Source organism: Chlamydotis macqueenii, chromosome 1 (assembly GCF_036417535.1).
Source record: "Chlamydotis macqueenii isolate bChlMac1 chromosome 1, bChlMac1.mat, whole genome shotgun sequence".
NCBI classification, from domain to species: Eukaryota; Metazoa; Chordata; class Aves; order Otidiformes; family Otididae; genus Chlamydotis; species Chlamydotis macqueenii.
Window position 1 is genome coordinate 150,236,641 of NC_141556.1, and position 16,683 is coordinate 150,253,323.

The 16,683-nt window shown below is 44.3% G+C and overlaps 1 protein-coding gene across 3 annotated transcripts in view; it reads right to left on the reverse strand.

The window, feature by feature from the left end:
* Positions 1-16,683, reverse strand: part of EDAR (ectodysplasin A receptor) — a 73,248-nt gene that overhangs the window by 33,160 nt on the left and 23,405 nt on the right. The window lies entirely within an intron of this gene.

A 16,683-nucleotide genomic window follows, 5' to 3' on the forward strand; every position in this document is an offset into this window, starting at 1 on the left:
TCATTTTAGATTCAGAAGCTCTCCTCAGTTCCTAAGAAAATTATTACTTTCCATTCGGAGCAGAAAATCAAAAGCTTATTAGGAAAATACAAACTACTAAAGCAATGATGATGTTTTTCTAACATCTTTTCATTTTTATTGGGTTTTATGCTTTCTAGATGACAGATAACTTATTAAGAACAATCTGAGTTAAGATTGATAAGGATTTGGGCTCACACTTTGCTTCCGTTTCTCAGGGTCTGATCCTGTGAGCTGCTGAGTATCTTCAGATCTCACAGTATTTGGGAAGTGGAAGATTTTTAGCACAGTGCAGAGACTGACATCTTTTTAATACAATAATGGTTGATGGACAGGATGGAGGTGGAGAAATTTAGAAATGCTTTACAGGAAGAAATTGAGATGAAATCCTACAGTGACCATCAACAGAATTTATTGAAATTGTAAATAAAATGGAAACCCCACAGTGACCATCAATCAATGATGTCTGCTCTTACTTCTGCAGCACATTTGCATTTCTTAGCTAAAAGCCAGAAAATTGTCAGAGAGGTCAACACATAGTTCTGTTTTTTCCATGGTTTACATGAAAACATCTGAATTACTGCATCTTGCAGGCATGGTGACTAGCAGCTGGGTTGCTCCGGGAGGGGGCTGCTGCAGAGCACCCAACTTTAGAGGGTGAACCTCCCCTGAGCAGGTCACTGCATGGGGGAGGATGCCATTGGGATGGTCCTGGCCACCAAGCTTCTTTCGTTGTACAAGTGCATTAAGCAACAGTGCAGCCGTTTCACTGTAAATGTAATGAAGTTAGTATTAGAGGGTGGCCATTTATACTTTGGTACTTGATTTTAGAGTCCCAGAAAAGCCTCTTGTTTGTCAACAGGCCTCTGTCTTGCAGACAAAGGGATACATACACTGCCAACAAACATTAGTTTTTTTATTATTCTACTTTTTACATAACTCTTTTTGAAGGGGATTTATTATTTTTGTAAACTAAAGGCTGGCTGCATTTAAATTCAAAACTACATCCCAAGCTGCCTGGGCCACCATTGTTGGGAAAAGCAGGGAGAGGGAGCACAGGGAGGGGAAGCTCTCCACCAGGAACACAGGCCACACAGCGAGTGGGCGCCGTGCCGGGGGGTGCCCGTGGGGAGAGGCAGCTCAGGGGCACGGGACAGAGAGTCCACAGCCCTGGTTGGGGCCCCTGTGCCCCAAGTGCCCCAAGCAGGGAGATGTGGGGTGGCACATGGAAGCAGCTCCCTCGTGTAGTCTGTCCACCCACCCATCTCATGGGCATGGGTTCCCCACAGAGGGACAGCGAGGGGATGGGGCGTAGAGGCCAAAACGCAGCTCCCGGTCTAACGCCAGGCAGAGGAACATGCCCGAGCAACCAAATTCCCCATATCTGTGGGTAGTTGCAAGCTACAGCCTGCTGGGCCTGCTATTTATGCCAACCACTGCACGTACAAGCGAGAAGAGGAACAACCACCACCTTGGCTAACAGCAGCTAAAGCCGCAGCCCACTATACGGACATGCCTACAGAAACAGCGTGTTGACAGGCACGCTTGTGCACATACACACATCTTTTTATACTCACGCACCCTGAGAGAGCCCCTCACATCTCTGTTCAGCCCAGATGTCCCAAATCTCAGATAATGTCCCAGTGGAGGGAAATCTCTGTGCTTAACATGCTGCGTAGGGTTACAATTAGAACGGACGTTGCCTCCTCTCCCAGGGAAGAAGGAAGAAATGGCTTTCTCTGTTGGAATACTTTCCTTTCAAGTCAATAATCAGAAAATCTCTTCATAACTTCTCTGAGGCCCTATTTTTTTTTTTTAATGAAGGTGTTTACATTCCTAATTAAGGAGCACGTTAAGCCTAGCAATACCTTATCTGATAAACCTGTTACCAGGCTATGTCAAGCTGAGCCTTTCAAGGCAGCAAGCTAGTTTTAAAAACCGGTTATCCTCTGGGCTGGAAACATGCAAGCCAAGAGCTTGCAATTAACTTGGGTTAATTACAAAATACCAGAAATGTAATAATGTATTTTAAAATGTAACGCAGGTGCTAATGACCTTTTTTCTTTTTTTTTAATTATTTTTCCTCCCCTTGTTTTTCCCCTTCTGCAGGAACTTACAGCATGTCACTTCACTCCCAGGTAATGTCCCCCATGCTCCACAGGTGTTAACCACCTTTTCCTATCATGTGGTGGGATCAGTTACCATAGCAAGATTGATCCAAGAGTGATGGCTCCTACCTTGCAGTTACTGCTGCTTTTTGGGCCTGCTGAAGGAACTAGGCCTGAGCTAATGAAAGACATAATTTCTCTCTCCATGACTGCTTCCCCTGCCCCTCACCATCACGTACATCATGAGAACTTGGTGATGCCACCACCAGCAGTGCTACGCAAGATGTAAGCTTGTGTGAATAACCACTTGACCCACAAAGTAGCAACCTTCAGACTGCACCCTGGCCATTCCAGCAGGGATATTGCCTTCCAGCTTGGCGTGTTCAGCCAGCACTGATTGCAACTTGCAGCCCAGCACATTTAAATAAGGCTGGTGTTGAGAGACCAGGCAGGAGCCTTCAGTTCAGTAATGACATGGCCTGTCTGTAGCTCTCTGATTGCTCATTTTTTCCCTATTGGACCTATCCCATGTTCCTTATGTGTCTCAGAGGCAAATGCTTTATTGAAGTCTAGACAGCTCATGGTACCTGCTCTGTTTAGGAATTAAAGCTTCCTGTCAAGGATAAGTTAGAAGCCTGGTATTACCTACCAAGGTCATTTTGTATTGCACGTCTAAAGGAAGCCTCTATTTCTTCTATGATTTTAGAGAAGACATAGGCGCATTTCTTGTGCAAAAACCACTAACAAAACTGGAGCTATTAACTTCAAGCGCAGATGGGAACGGGAGAATAACTTCAGGATTAAGAGTACCACCAGCCAAAGTGTTACAAAGACCATCTCCCCACCTGCAAGCCCCAGATTGGACTGCTGAAACCATGCGAGGAAAGCAGCAAGGCAGGGCATGAGAAAGATGAACAACGGTGGGTCCAACCAGCCCAAATCCTCTCCAGCTGTGAGAGGTGTCTGATGAGGGAGAGGAGCTGGAAGGGGATAATGCATGCTTATACAGGCTGAGCGGGAGGGGAAAGCAGGTTACTAGCACCCATCTTGAGAGAAGGAGCCAGTGGGGTCCAGGGGCTGCTCGCTGCAGGGAGTTGAGCAAGTGTCCTGCCAGGATGGCCACTCTAGGGCAACTGTAGGGCTGCCTCCCATGGACCCTGATGGTCTTTCAGCCTGGGTGCTTACAGACTGGGAACGGGGGTAACTGGAAACCATTGCACATGCCGCTAGCCACTCCACATTATCTGAGGGTCAGGCTTTGCCACACCTGACAGCAAGCACCCCAAAACACCTGGGCAAAGGGGGACAGCAAAGGCTGACAAACTAATGACTTGGAAGGCATGCCTGTAGAGTGTTCAGAAAATATATTTACAGAAAGGAAGCTGTACTCCCTCTGCTCATGCTGTGGGAGATGCTGCTTTTCCCACCTGCACTACAAGGGTGTTCACGGCTGCCTCCCCCAGGCACTTGGGGAGGGCTGCTGCATCTTCTGCCCTGGGTACTGCTAAGCCCAGCTTACGCGTTCTCTTCAAATATACAGTATTTCACTTTGGCTTTATATTTCTTTTCCTCATTAACTGGTCATTTAGCTGATTCAAATGCCTTTTATGGTGCTAAAACTCGACTGTGCTGTGAACAGAAGAATATATTTTTATCATTCTTATGCACATCTATTGCCTCATCCCATTCCAGTGACACAAGCACAAGGAAATGTGGAGATGTGGCTTCAGAAGCACTACCCTGTCCTGACACAGAGGTGATGTGACAGAAACATGGCACAGCATTGTGGGAAAAATGACGAGGATAACACTAGAAGAGAATGGAAGCAATGGCAAACATCATAGGCTTATGGTCTTTATTTCTACCTTCTAGACATCTAGTTGTGTGCATTTTTAAAATTTATATTCATCTAAAGCTGCTGTTTGATAAAAGAGTCTTTGAACATGCCAAAAGTTGACTCAAACTGTGAACCAAACTGTGGGTTTTACAATACTATGTGTTGCTGTAGGAAAAATGAAATGAGGATAGGAAAGGGACCTCTGGGAAGCAACATCAGTCCTAAGAAATCTGGGACAAGGAACCAGTGAGAGAAGGAAATGTAGCAGGAAAAAAAAAGTATTTTAGAGTTATCACCAGAAACATTTAATATACTCAAATAAACATACTATTTTTCTGGTACAAACCAGAAGGTGACACATTTTCCTACTGAATGATGGAGGATGTTGCGGTGAATAAATACAGCTCCTTCTAGCTGCTTTAATAGTTCTGTGTAACACCTCATCAGCCTTGAGACATTTTGGAATTGGCTATTCTTTAAAAATGAGAACTTCCTATAGCTCCCCTTAGCAGCTCTGAAATGTGAAGTGCCATCCACAAGCAGCTGGAGACCTTCTCCTCCCTCTGACTGCAGTACTCGCTGAGAAAGGAGGCATTCTGCGACAGCATCCGTTTGTACTGCCAAACTACAATCAGATGCGAATCATCATCTCCACAAAACATCTTTGAACAGCTTTAACACTGCCCCACCAATGGTTAATTTAATGTCTTCATTTAATATGTGTCCCGTGAGTGTTTTCTCTCTGCACCCTACAAACGAAGGTCTGCAAAGCTCGATCTTTTCAACCAGACCCCGACTCCACTGGGGGGCAGTGCATTAGCACAGATTTTAATTCTGCACTCACCTTCTCCTTCCCAGAAAGTAAGTTTTCACAGAAAAACATTTAGCTATCATGCGAGGTTCTGCTTAATGGAACAAATATGCACGGGCAGATATATATGGTGAATCTCTCCTATACATGCTGTTAAATTACTTACCTGCTACCTAAACAATCAACACTAACCTGAGAATAAAACCAAGTCTGAGTACAGAGGCAGTTTAAAGATAAACTATTTATTGGCACCAGGATCAACAGATTCTAAATTAGCTACAACACTGCAGGGAATAATGACATGTGAAGTCAGTTTTTGGGTTTTTTTTCTTTTTCTTTTTTTTTTTTTTTTTTTAATTCTTAGCCCCTCGGGAGATTTGGGATGGTTTGATGTTCATCTGGAGGCTTGTCAAAATTCTGCAGAAACTTAATAGCCTGCCAACATGGGTGGTTGCTGCTTGGAGGCATTTCGACATGGCAAAGGTCCTGTCTGCGCGCTGCAGACCTGTATCCGTCAAAGGCTGCTTGGAATGACATGAAAACAGGAGCCGTGCGGTGTCAGAACGCCGTGTGCAGGATTGCAGGGGTAACATATGCACATTCCCGCTCTCCTGGGGCAGCCAAGCTGTGGGAGGAATCCATTTGGCCCCTTCATTATTCTGAGCACCACCTAAGCGCTTAACCACACAAGGTGCTACTACATCTATACACCACGGTTTGGGTGGGACAGGGCTCCCTGTTTTCCAGTTAGAAGAGAAATTAAGACCAGGGGCAGCTGAGGAGGCGGGATGAAGCTGGGTGGAAGAAGGAACCAGGGTAAAAGCCTAGGCACGGAGCTGGAGGAGGCATAGATGGCCGGTGTCTGGATCGGAAGCCCTGGGCTAGAGAAAGGGCCCCGACGGTGAGGACAGGAGCAGGGAACGTGACATAACTGGAAGGCAGGAGAGCCGAGCACAGGCTGTGGTTGCCCTTTGGTGGGGCCCTGCCTGCTGGTCACAGTAGGCTGTAGGGACAGTGCCTAGCGGGGTCTGGGTGGCATGACTCCAGAAAATGGTATGGGGCCTCCAGTGTTGGAAACAATCACAGCTAACACGAGGGAAAGGCACGGGTTGCCAGTGCTTCAGGAAGCAAAACTGGAGCCATCCTGTGTCGAGTAGTTGGATGGGGCAAAGGATGAGCCTTAAACCATTCTTGTGATGAGGTTCAAGCTCCTACTTGAAGGCAGGGAGAAGACTGCTTGACAGCCAGCAGTGATGTCTGCCCTATGGCAGCACAGAGTGGGCTGCTTGCACTTCCCTGGGCAAAGCTCTGTAGCACTGTGCCAAGCGCCTTGGGATGGTGACAAGAATTAGAGGAAAGAATTAGCTGGTAGGACAAAACCTTGGTTGCACACCACCCTGAAGGGACACACACAGGTATTTGGGCGTGAACGCAGGAGCTGGCTAGCTGAGGGATGCATACACGTAGAGCAGCTACTGTAGGTGAAATGCAGAAATGGCACCACAGCAGAGAAAGGACTTGAGCAGGTCATGCCTTTCCAAGCCAAGCCCTCACCTTGAGCAGCGCATATGGAGGAACTGAGAGGAGCCTGCACTGGCAGATGGACTGGGGTTGCCCGGGATGTGTGCTGTGGGGAGAGCACTGTCTGCAACCCATTCCCCATGCTGGAGGAAATGCTCCCTCACTGGGGCCTTAATTTGCTCTCACTGGGGCCCTCACAGTGTTTTTGCAGTCACATGGCTGTACCCTCTGAGAGGAGATGGGTGCTTCTCTGTGTCTTGTTTCAGGCTGTAGGGAAATGTAAAGTACATATTTGATACCTGTGCCAGCACCGTACCCGTGTCAGATGATTTGAGCCAGTCCAGGTCAGTGCTCTTGTCCTTGTTTGGGTACATTCAAACAGGTTTTGGAGCAGAGCTGGGCAGAAGTGTTAGAGCTATTTAGGATCCCTCTAGGCTAGGAAGAGGCAGAACTTGCTGGAAGTTCGTGCTGACTCATCAGTCCCTGGATTTTGGAACTTGTGGAGGAGGATATTCTCACTGTGCTTTGTGAGTTTTGTTTTGCTTTGCTTTGCTTTGCTTCAGTTTTTTTTTTCAGGGCTGGACATGCCATGGATGGCTTTGTCCAAGAGCCTTGTGGCCAAGAACGTGGATTTACCTCACCACAGGTTGGTGGAGCATATCTGGACTTTATAAGGAAGAGCCTTCTGAAGCAGGAGGAGAAGGCTGAGGAGGCACTCAAATAAATGGTCTTACAAGGTCCCACGCAGCTGATGATAAACTATAGTGTGGGCACAGGAAGATGAGGGGTGAAGTCAGATACGTTGGGTTTTGGATAGGGGAGATAGGCTGTTGGGAAGCAGTGCAGTAAGTCCCTGACAGAGGAGAAACGCTACGTGTCTGGTTGGAGGTATGTCACTCCACTCAGCTTGTGGACAGAAGTGCAAGGCAGAAAGTAGAACTGGCTAAAACTAAGATAATTCTAAGAAGATTATAAATATTTTTGGTAATTAATGGATAATCCATGTTTATCAGGATTATAAGAAAAAAGCAGAATAGCTTACAGCTGTAAATTTAAGTATTATTTTTACTTTCTTAGCACTTAAGAACTGACTCTAATTGTTGCAATGAGAGGCTGAAGGCTCTCCTTGGATTAAACTTGCCTGCGACTCAGATGGTACTGCAAACACTTCTTCAGTTCACATGGAGCTTTGTTGGAAAACTTGGACCACAGATGCTTACTGGTTTGGATATTGCATTTCCATCTTATGGCCTTCACGCAGTTTATTACTAAACATGGAAAAAAATTAATTCTCCCTATATTTCATTCCTATCACATCTGACAGCTTTCCAGTTTGAGTTTATGTGCGCAACATTTGTGGCCAAATATTTTAACATAAAAATTCCTTTTCCAAGGATAGCATGAATATTTTTCCTATACTTCATCTCCCTATTTTTGAAGGAGTGATTTTGATGATGAGGTAACATTAACAGAATAAAGCTTATACTGAAACAAATCTCAGAGCTGCACTAAATTAGCCTAATTAAAACAAGATTCTTGCATCTTCTCAGCTGTACCTTCTTTAAAAGTTTATGTACCTCCAAGATACACCTAGTACCAAAACCACCAGACTATAAAGCCATTAGATTTTACAGAGAATTATGCTAACCTTTGCCAATTCAATCTGTCAGTACAGTAAAATGCAGCCTGTCAGAAAAAAAAAATGGCAATTCTGAGATATGTGCTTATTATATACTTATCAAATAATTCAATCATCAAAAAAAAAAGGACCATACAGGGACTCAAGAAGTAATCTAATCTACCCTTCCGTTCCGTACTAAGACAAAATTATTATCCGCCATCCCAACAAACATTTATCTAACTGGGTCTTGGGAACCTCCAGTGACAGAGATTACACAATTTTGCCTCATCTGTCTATTCCAGTGCTTTGCTATTCTTGGCATTAGGCAGCTTCTCTTACTGTCTAATCTACATCTCTCTTCATTCACTTGAAGCAGCGGCCATTTGTCTTGCACATCATGGATGTGAAGAACAGATTACTTCTTCCTGCTCTACAGCAGTCCCCTAGGTATTTGAGTCTGACCTCATGTCTCAGCTTGGTCATATTTTATGCAAAACAGTCCTAACTCATCCAATCTTGCATCATTAAGCCATAATTTCTAGAGCACTGGTCGGTTGTGCTTCTACCTGGATTTTCTCCAACTTTTTTTCTTGAGGTGAATGTCTAAACTGAACAGAGTACTTTATGAAGGCCTTGGCCATCCTGGATAGAGCATTTCATTGGACAGTTTATCCACTCTTTTTTCACATATCCCAGGATGAAGTTGTGGGGAGAATAAAGGTCTTGCAGTCAGCTACAGATCTACTAGAGACCATAAAATCTCATCTATTAAGCTACTACATGTTTGAAGCTGGTAAGGTTTTTGACTTACTCTTCTCCCTCCTTCCCTATAATCTATGTTGTCATTTCCACCAAGATGTGTGTTGTGCTTTAGCCCGAGTCACCACACAGTTGCTCATTCTCCCTCCCCCTCCTCAGCGGGATGAGGGAGAGAATTTGGAAGAAAGGAAAACTCGTGGGTTGAGATGATGGCAGTTTACTAGAATAGTAAAGGAAAACTACATAATAAAAATATAAGGATACTAAAATATACAAAATGAACGATACTCAATTTCTCACCACTCAATGTCCCAATGACGCATACAGCCTGTTCCGAGCAACGATCAAGGAAACAAAATTGAGCAGCAAGCAAAGGAGGGAGAGAGAGAGATGTCCCCCCTGGGTAACTCCCACTTATATTCTGAGCATGATATTTATGGCATGGAATACTCTCTTAGGCCAGTTTGGGTCAATTGTTCTGGCTATATACCTCCCAGCTTCCTGCACCTGCACATAAGTGAGACTGGGGAAGCTGGACAGTGTCCCTGGTCTCTTTAGCAACAACTCACAACATCGGTGTGTTTATCAACATTCTTCACCTAAGAAATCCAAAACACATCAACTACTGAGAAGAAAATTAACTCTATCCCAGCCAAGACCAGGGCAATGTGAGAAAATAACTTACATTTAAATCAGAATCATAGAATCATAGAATAGTTTGGGTTGGAAGGGACCTTTAAAGGTCATCTAGTCCAACCCCTCTGCAAGAAGCAGGGACATCTCCAACTGGATCAGGTTGCTCAGAGCCTCATCCAACCTGGCCTTGAATGTTTCCAGGGATGGGGCATCCACCACGTCTCTGGGCAACCTGTTCCAGTGTTCCACCACCAACGTCATTGTAAAAAATTTCCTCCATAATAATAATAATCCAAATCTACCTCCTTCTATTTTAAGACCATCACCCCTTGTCCTATCACAACAAACTCTGCTAAAAAGCTTCTCCCCACCTTTCCTCTAAGCTCCCTTTAGGTACTGGAAGACCACTATATGGTCTCCCTGGAGCCTTCTCATCTCCAGGCTGGACAGGCCCAACTCTCTCAGCCTCTAAGTTTGTAAGACATATATTAGTTTTGCAGTGTTGCTATTTATGCACCAGCAAATATATTCCTTTTGTGCCTAATGACTGCCCTGGGTTTTTCATTCTGCTGGAGTAAATTCTACCAAATTTGTTGTTTTGCCAGAGATGCCATAGCAACGTATTCCCATTCTCCATGCTGCTTGCTTTGCCAGGTTGGTGAAGGGGATGTTGAGACTGACATGGTAAGAGTGTTTTCATCTGGAGAACAAAAGCAATCTGTACCCTCGGAAAGCTGTCATCATATCTCCCGCAAACTGCTGAGCCATGCCAGCTCAGATCTTTTCGCTGTGATGCTGGATGAAAGCAATGACTCCAGCATCATGAACTGCTATTTTGAGTTGGATGCTTAAGTTGCTGAAAAAGATTTTTCTGACAGAACATCTTTGCAATATTTCCGCTACAAAAATCTGCTTTCATCCTCAAATTCTAATGCCTCTTTTTAAGGACTGAATGTATTACAGGCAAACACACTTGCACGGCCAGGAGAGAATCCAGTTGTGAGGGCTGGCAAGAATAGTTCTGCTTTAAACAGAGCAAAGAAATTGCTCTTTGAGTACTTTGTATGTCATTTGATGGCCAATCCTGAGCTCAAATGACTGGAGGATGTCTTAATAGATAACATCTATTTTAATAAAACAAGACAAAACTAAAGACCTCAGCAAACATACATTGCAGATATTCAATTGGTCTTTGATAAACCATGTTAAAATTACATTGTTAACACCTTAAGTGCCCTGTAGAAAAGTGGGAGTGACTAATTGTGTATTTATTTGCCATCCTGAAGCATAAAAGTAGAGCAGAGTGATACATAATGGGTAGAGCCCAGGAGATGCTACAGTGAAGCTTATGTCTTGTCTCTCTGGACTACACCTGCCACAGCTTAGGGTTGTCTGTATTTTTTTTTCTGTGTAGAAGACTGAAGGATGGCTTTTGCATGAAGACAGTGAACTTCTCAAAAGCTTTGTTTTGTACAAAGCAGTGACTGCTCCTGAACAGCTGACTCCTCTGTACTTTGAAGACCAACAACTTAGAAGAAACATAAGAAGCTTCAATTTCCTACCAACCCTGAAATTTTCCCATCGCTAACACTACGTGACCCCTAGTAAAGAGAAAGTCAGGGCATTCAGAGAGTGAAATTTCCACATTGCTACAGATGGTGAAGTTTTACAGGACCTCACCTTACAGGTTGCAGTAATATCAAGCCCCAAGGAGAAAAGAGCCCCATGATGAAAATATATGTTTTTAGCATTTTACCTTATTTTTTAGTCTCCTCAGGAGACAGTACATTAGGAAGATAAACAGCCCAAATAGGACATAACACTAACGCTGGGTGCTCCAATGCTCCCAGGCACCGTGCAGGCACAGGAGGAGCTGCTGCTGCTGCCAGCATGCAGCTCAGCGTCCAGGCGCCGGAGGAGGCAGGAGGGAAGGCAGGACATGCAGTAAACCCGCCGTCTTAGAGCTGAGAGAGGTAAACCAAATAGCTGTTTGAAGAGCCAGCAGCAGAAACACATTATTTACTCCTTAAAGACGAAAATGTTGTACAAATTGGAAACAGAATAGATGAGACTTTGTAGAATGACAAAGTTTGGAGTTTTTTCCTTTTCTTTTATAAACAGCTTTGCTCCCGGGTGGCTGGCGGGACAGCCAGCCACTAACCTACTTTAGCCATTTATTTTGCCTGCTGTAGAGCTGGATCAGATGTTAGTGGTGATCTCACCTTAAATTTTTCTTACTCTAAATAAACATGTTTCTAGGATGCAGAACTGAGCTCCTTTTTTGTGGCAAGTTCTCTTGACCCCCCCGAAATTATGGCTGCTGCTACTGGATTATTAAGTCTCCTCACTTCTTTCTACCTTAACTACACTGTAGATTGCAAATCACACTGATTTTTACCAATTGGCTTTAGCTAGAAGCCTGTTTTGCAGCCCTATAGGCCTCTAATAGTGACTGCTGCAGAGATCTTGCAAACTGGTGCATGGTTTCTGGAGGCCAAAAGCATATATCATAAAAGTATTTTATGTTGCTAGTGAAACTACCTAGCCCAAATTTGTGGGAGGTGTTATTTCTAAGCTAAAAATTTCAGGGGGATGAGTATTCCTTTTTGGTTGTAAATAAAATATAAAGTAGTCTACCCATCCTCCAGGTTAAAATGTCTGCAGGTATCGATACAAAAATAACCCAGACACAGACAGTCCTGGATCACACAGGTGACTGTGGTGTTCCGTGGATATAAACAACACGGCACTATCCCCTCTTGGAGAAGCTTGTTTTGGTAAACTCAAGTCTAAGCATGAAGCAAGCACAACATAAATTTTAGGCCTTTACTGTCAAACACGATGTCTCGTTCCACTGGTTTGGGAAAGATCTTAGCTGTTGTTTCCCTTAGAACAATATGAAAGCCTTGGGGAAAATTAAACTGGTGAGAGATTCAGTATGTAAAATATATAGTGCAGAATGCTGGAGAAATCTCTGTCTGGGCGTGAAGAATCACTCTTATCACGAGCTGGCAGAATTTTTATCCCTTGTTTACACAAAGTTGAATTTGGGGGATTGATCCACGTGCCTCCTAGGTGAGCCACTTACTGGCTGTGCAGCACTGTGCCGAACTGCCGGTCCCCAAACTCCAGGTGCGAACGTCTTGAGAAAATCTAATGCAGAAGGATGTGCGCCTCTGTGAAGCAAGATGTTGTCAATTAGTCTGTTGCTGGAAAATATAATTCGAGGAATTTTTGGAAGAGGAAATGCCAAGTTTCTAGTTAAAGTTGTTGAGTATCTCTGGCAAATTTGAATAAGAAACTTTCTCTGGAGAGACTATAAAAATAACTGTTTGAGCCAAGTAAACAATGTATTCAATGTGACAACCTTTGTCATCATGTCAACTCTGATTTTCACAGATTATGATGAATGCAAGAGCGAGAAGCTAAAATAACACTAAAGGCTTGTAAACATGGGGGGAGTCTGGGAGAGGGACTGGAGTAGGGGAATGAAATAAACCCATGAAGTTAAACCATATTGAACCTGTAAGGCTTCGAATGTGGCTGCTAGAGTGTTTTCAGTCTGCTTACTTAACATCCAGCATGAGAAAACCTGGAATGGCCTAAGAGTTACATCACCACGCAGCTAAGAAAGCAGTCTGAGGGCAGCAAATGTAATTGTTCTCTCATGCTTCACATATTTGCCACTGACGTCCTAGGCTTAAGTTCTGCACATTAGCAACGCTTGTATCTGCAGTTGTATCTGAGATGCTTGAATATGAAACTCATGGACTGTCTGCTTCAGCTGGAAAACAGGAGTCTTTCATTGGGAATGACAACATCTCTCCATGGGTATTTTAGACCTTGCTCTGCTGTGCCAGAAAGGACTAATATTACTTTTCTAACCTATAGGAGGCATGAGCAAACCTGAGATGCATATTCTTAGGCAGCTCAGGCACAGCATGCCAACCCCATCATGCAGCGTGGCTCAGCCTGATGTTACTGACAGTTATCCATTAAGTCATCTTGCAGGGAAGGGAGATTATCCTGAAAGTACGCTGCAGTAACGGAGGCTGGAGCGTGGCCTGCACAGGTAAGTGGTATAGCAGAATTTGTTTGTCCTGTTGCATAGTAGGAGCATAACTTAAAGTGAGGGGCTGAAACACAAAAGAGTAATTCCCATGATAGACTGACTGCTTGGAAGCAGCAAATACAGGAAACATTTGCTCTCTTATGCAAACATGCTTATTTTTGTAAGGCCTTGGACCTGTCTCAGAAGGGTGAGCTCATGTGCAGCTGAGTAGACTTTATTTATCTTCTTATGGATCAGTCTGACAAGTAGCCACAGATGCTTCAAGTAACTTAGAAAACCTGTAACCATTCTTATACCCTGCCCATGCACCTCAGTGGTCCACTGGAGTCCTTATAGTTGGATACAAGTTAAAGCAGCCCTCAGGCTACTTTAATATATGCTGGGGCTAAGCCAGGAGATGGAAAGCCCAAGGCATACTTCAGCCTCTGTGTGGAGACCAATGTTGCCATACGGATGTATTTTTTCTGCTGTGCTAACTCTGTGATGTTCATGCAGTAGCTTCTGGCCACATCTGGCATGGTGCTTGCCTGCTGTTAAGTAAAACAGACCCTGTCAGCTCCGTCTTGTTTTCTAGGCAGACTCTCCTTTCAAGATTTTCTGCTGTGTTAGAGATCTAAAACCTGTCATCTCCAGCGCACTTGTTGGGAGGCACTGAGGGATATGCCTGGGTCTCTGCATACAGTACCATGCTCCCGGCGTGACGGCACCCACTTCAGTCCAGTGGGGCAGGGTGGTGGTCACTGAGGTCCCTGCCTCCAGACCTGCGAGGGTTAGAGACCACGGTCCCCAAACTAGGAGGGGTTGAGACACTTGAGAGGACATGGGTTGTCTGAACAGCCCTAGTTCAAAGGAAAAACCTTGGATTCAGGGAAGAACAAGACTGCTCCCTCCCTGAGGTGGAGCAGCAGGCACAGCTGCGCAGGTGAAATCCCACTGAAGTCTGCGGTGAAATTCTCAATTATCCTGACGGCATCTGGATTTGAGCCACGACACACAAAGAGTGCACTCAATATGCTAGTTGACAGAATTAATAAAAGAGGATCACGTAGATAAAAACGATGTGTGTTCACCGCGCTCAAAGGAAGCAGTCGTATAATTTGCCTACCAAAACAATACCACTACCAGCACCACAGACCTACCCTAACATAAACTCATACTTAGCAGCCTGATCAGTAACCTTAAAATTCTCTTTTAAACAGCCAAATCCTAGCTCAGAGCCTGAAATGTAACACTACGTATTCCAAGAAATGGAACAGTCACTAGCACATTAGCAATTAAATAATAGTTCATAATTAGTGAAAATATGAAAACTGCTGTAGCCTTGCTGTACCAAAGGGCTTATTTGTAGTCTGTTGCTTGCATCAAAATGACAAGTTATAGAAAGATGAAGGGAGCCTGTCACAGCCCATTTGAAAAGTCACTTCTAGACAGGGCTGTCTGCTTTCATCCCTCTTTGCATTATCAGCTGAACTGCTGGCACCAGGTATTCAAGGAATTTCAGAAGGAAGGAGGAGAGCACAATATTTCCTTGTCACTGTGATAGATTTGACAGACCATTTGGGCAATACATCTACCATCCTGTCACAAAAATTGAAATCTTTGCAAAGCCAACAGTCTGTAAGAACAATACTCAGCTTACTCTAGGCCTGGGGTATTAGGTTATGACTGGATCCCTCCTTTGCTCATGAATCACTCACTTTCATCCTTCAAATGTGAGAACTGGGGGTTGGGATAGCTCTGCAACAGTGTACGTGTCTTGCTAATTAAAGCGCCCACATCCATTCTTCATTCCCATATACCTGCATCTCAGGCAACAGGTTTTCTCTGGTAAAGATGGAACTGCTCCCCAGGCTGCTGTACATCTCAGAGACAATTAATTGTGTTTGCAAAGGCTATTGTGTGCATGGCCTGTGGTTAGCAGGCGCAATGTTAGGAGAGATCTTGGCCTTCACCAAAGGGGCAGGCTTGGCACTGATGTCTGGGGTCCAGACAAAGAAAAAGGCCAGCTGCCATGCCACATGATGTGGGCACCCTTCCTTCGGGGTGCTGGCACATCACCAGCAACCTAGCAAGATCTTTGAAGTATCAAGCTGCTGACGGTGCTATTTAGGATCGGTAAACAGGCAGCCTATTTAAACCATGGTTATGGAAGGATCCTTGGTAGTTGGAAAACAGGGTGTTATTAAGCTAGATTTTGGGGAGCACAGGACAGCAAAGGACTGCCTTGCTCCCTGCAAAGCGGCCGCGCAACCGAAGTCCCACTGATCTTTCTGGATTAAATACCTGAGCCGTGTCCCTGTTGCACAACCCAGAGCCCTTTTTGTAACTACTTTTCACCAGCTGATATTTTCTTGTAGCATCTAAAATATTGCCCCTCCAGTTACATGCTCCAAACTCACATGCTTCAAATGGAAATGGAAGGTATTGCTGAGCACAGTGCTGTGTTTTCTACACAGCATCATGATGCTAGTGGCATGCTGGTATGAACAAGCCTGATATTATAAACAATTTGTTTATAATTTTGTAAAATCCTTCCATGTGTTTTGGGACTGAAGTTATTATACGAACAGGAATGAAAATACACTCCTGTCTATTGTCTTCCCTCTGTTTTAATGACCTCTCACCATCCAACTGCATGCTGTTTCTCAGTAGTACAGCCCAATGTATCAGATGCGTACAAACTTTGGCCTTCTGTACTTCAATGACATCCTGAGTAAACTCATAGGACCCTCTAAACAGTACTCTGACTTTTAAATATCCCAGGCAGACACATCATTAAACAAGTGAAGCCACAGTCCTCAGTTCTGATGGGTTAATTCTTCATCAAGGCATAGCTTGCAAATGCTCTTAACCCTGTCATACCCTGCTCATTTTTATTTTCAACTCAGAAAAGCACACATTCCCCAGAAAAGGCCATTTCTATGCCAAGTCCAAGCTTTCAAACTTCATCCATCTTTCTGTCACTTTGCCCAAGGAAGTGATACTTTAGACAGGGCAAAATGGCTTCTCACCTGGAAATCTGAAAGCTCCTTTTTCCCAATCTTTACTCATAGAGTTTATCTTTTTGGGAAAGACTAATTATGGACAACTTGTGGAAACCTTTTTCTTGGCCATTATTAGGATGTGTGCAGAGTTGTATTGCAATATCTCACCTTGAAGTGGCTAGGTGTAGCTAACCATATTTCTAGGCCCCTCTGACTTGCTTCAAGAACTCGTTCTCCTGTACATAGATGGAACAACATTATTTTCCCTTGGTTGTTTTGGAGGAGTACTGGATAGCACAGGGCTTGTTTGTTTGTT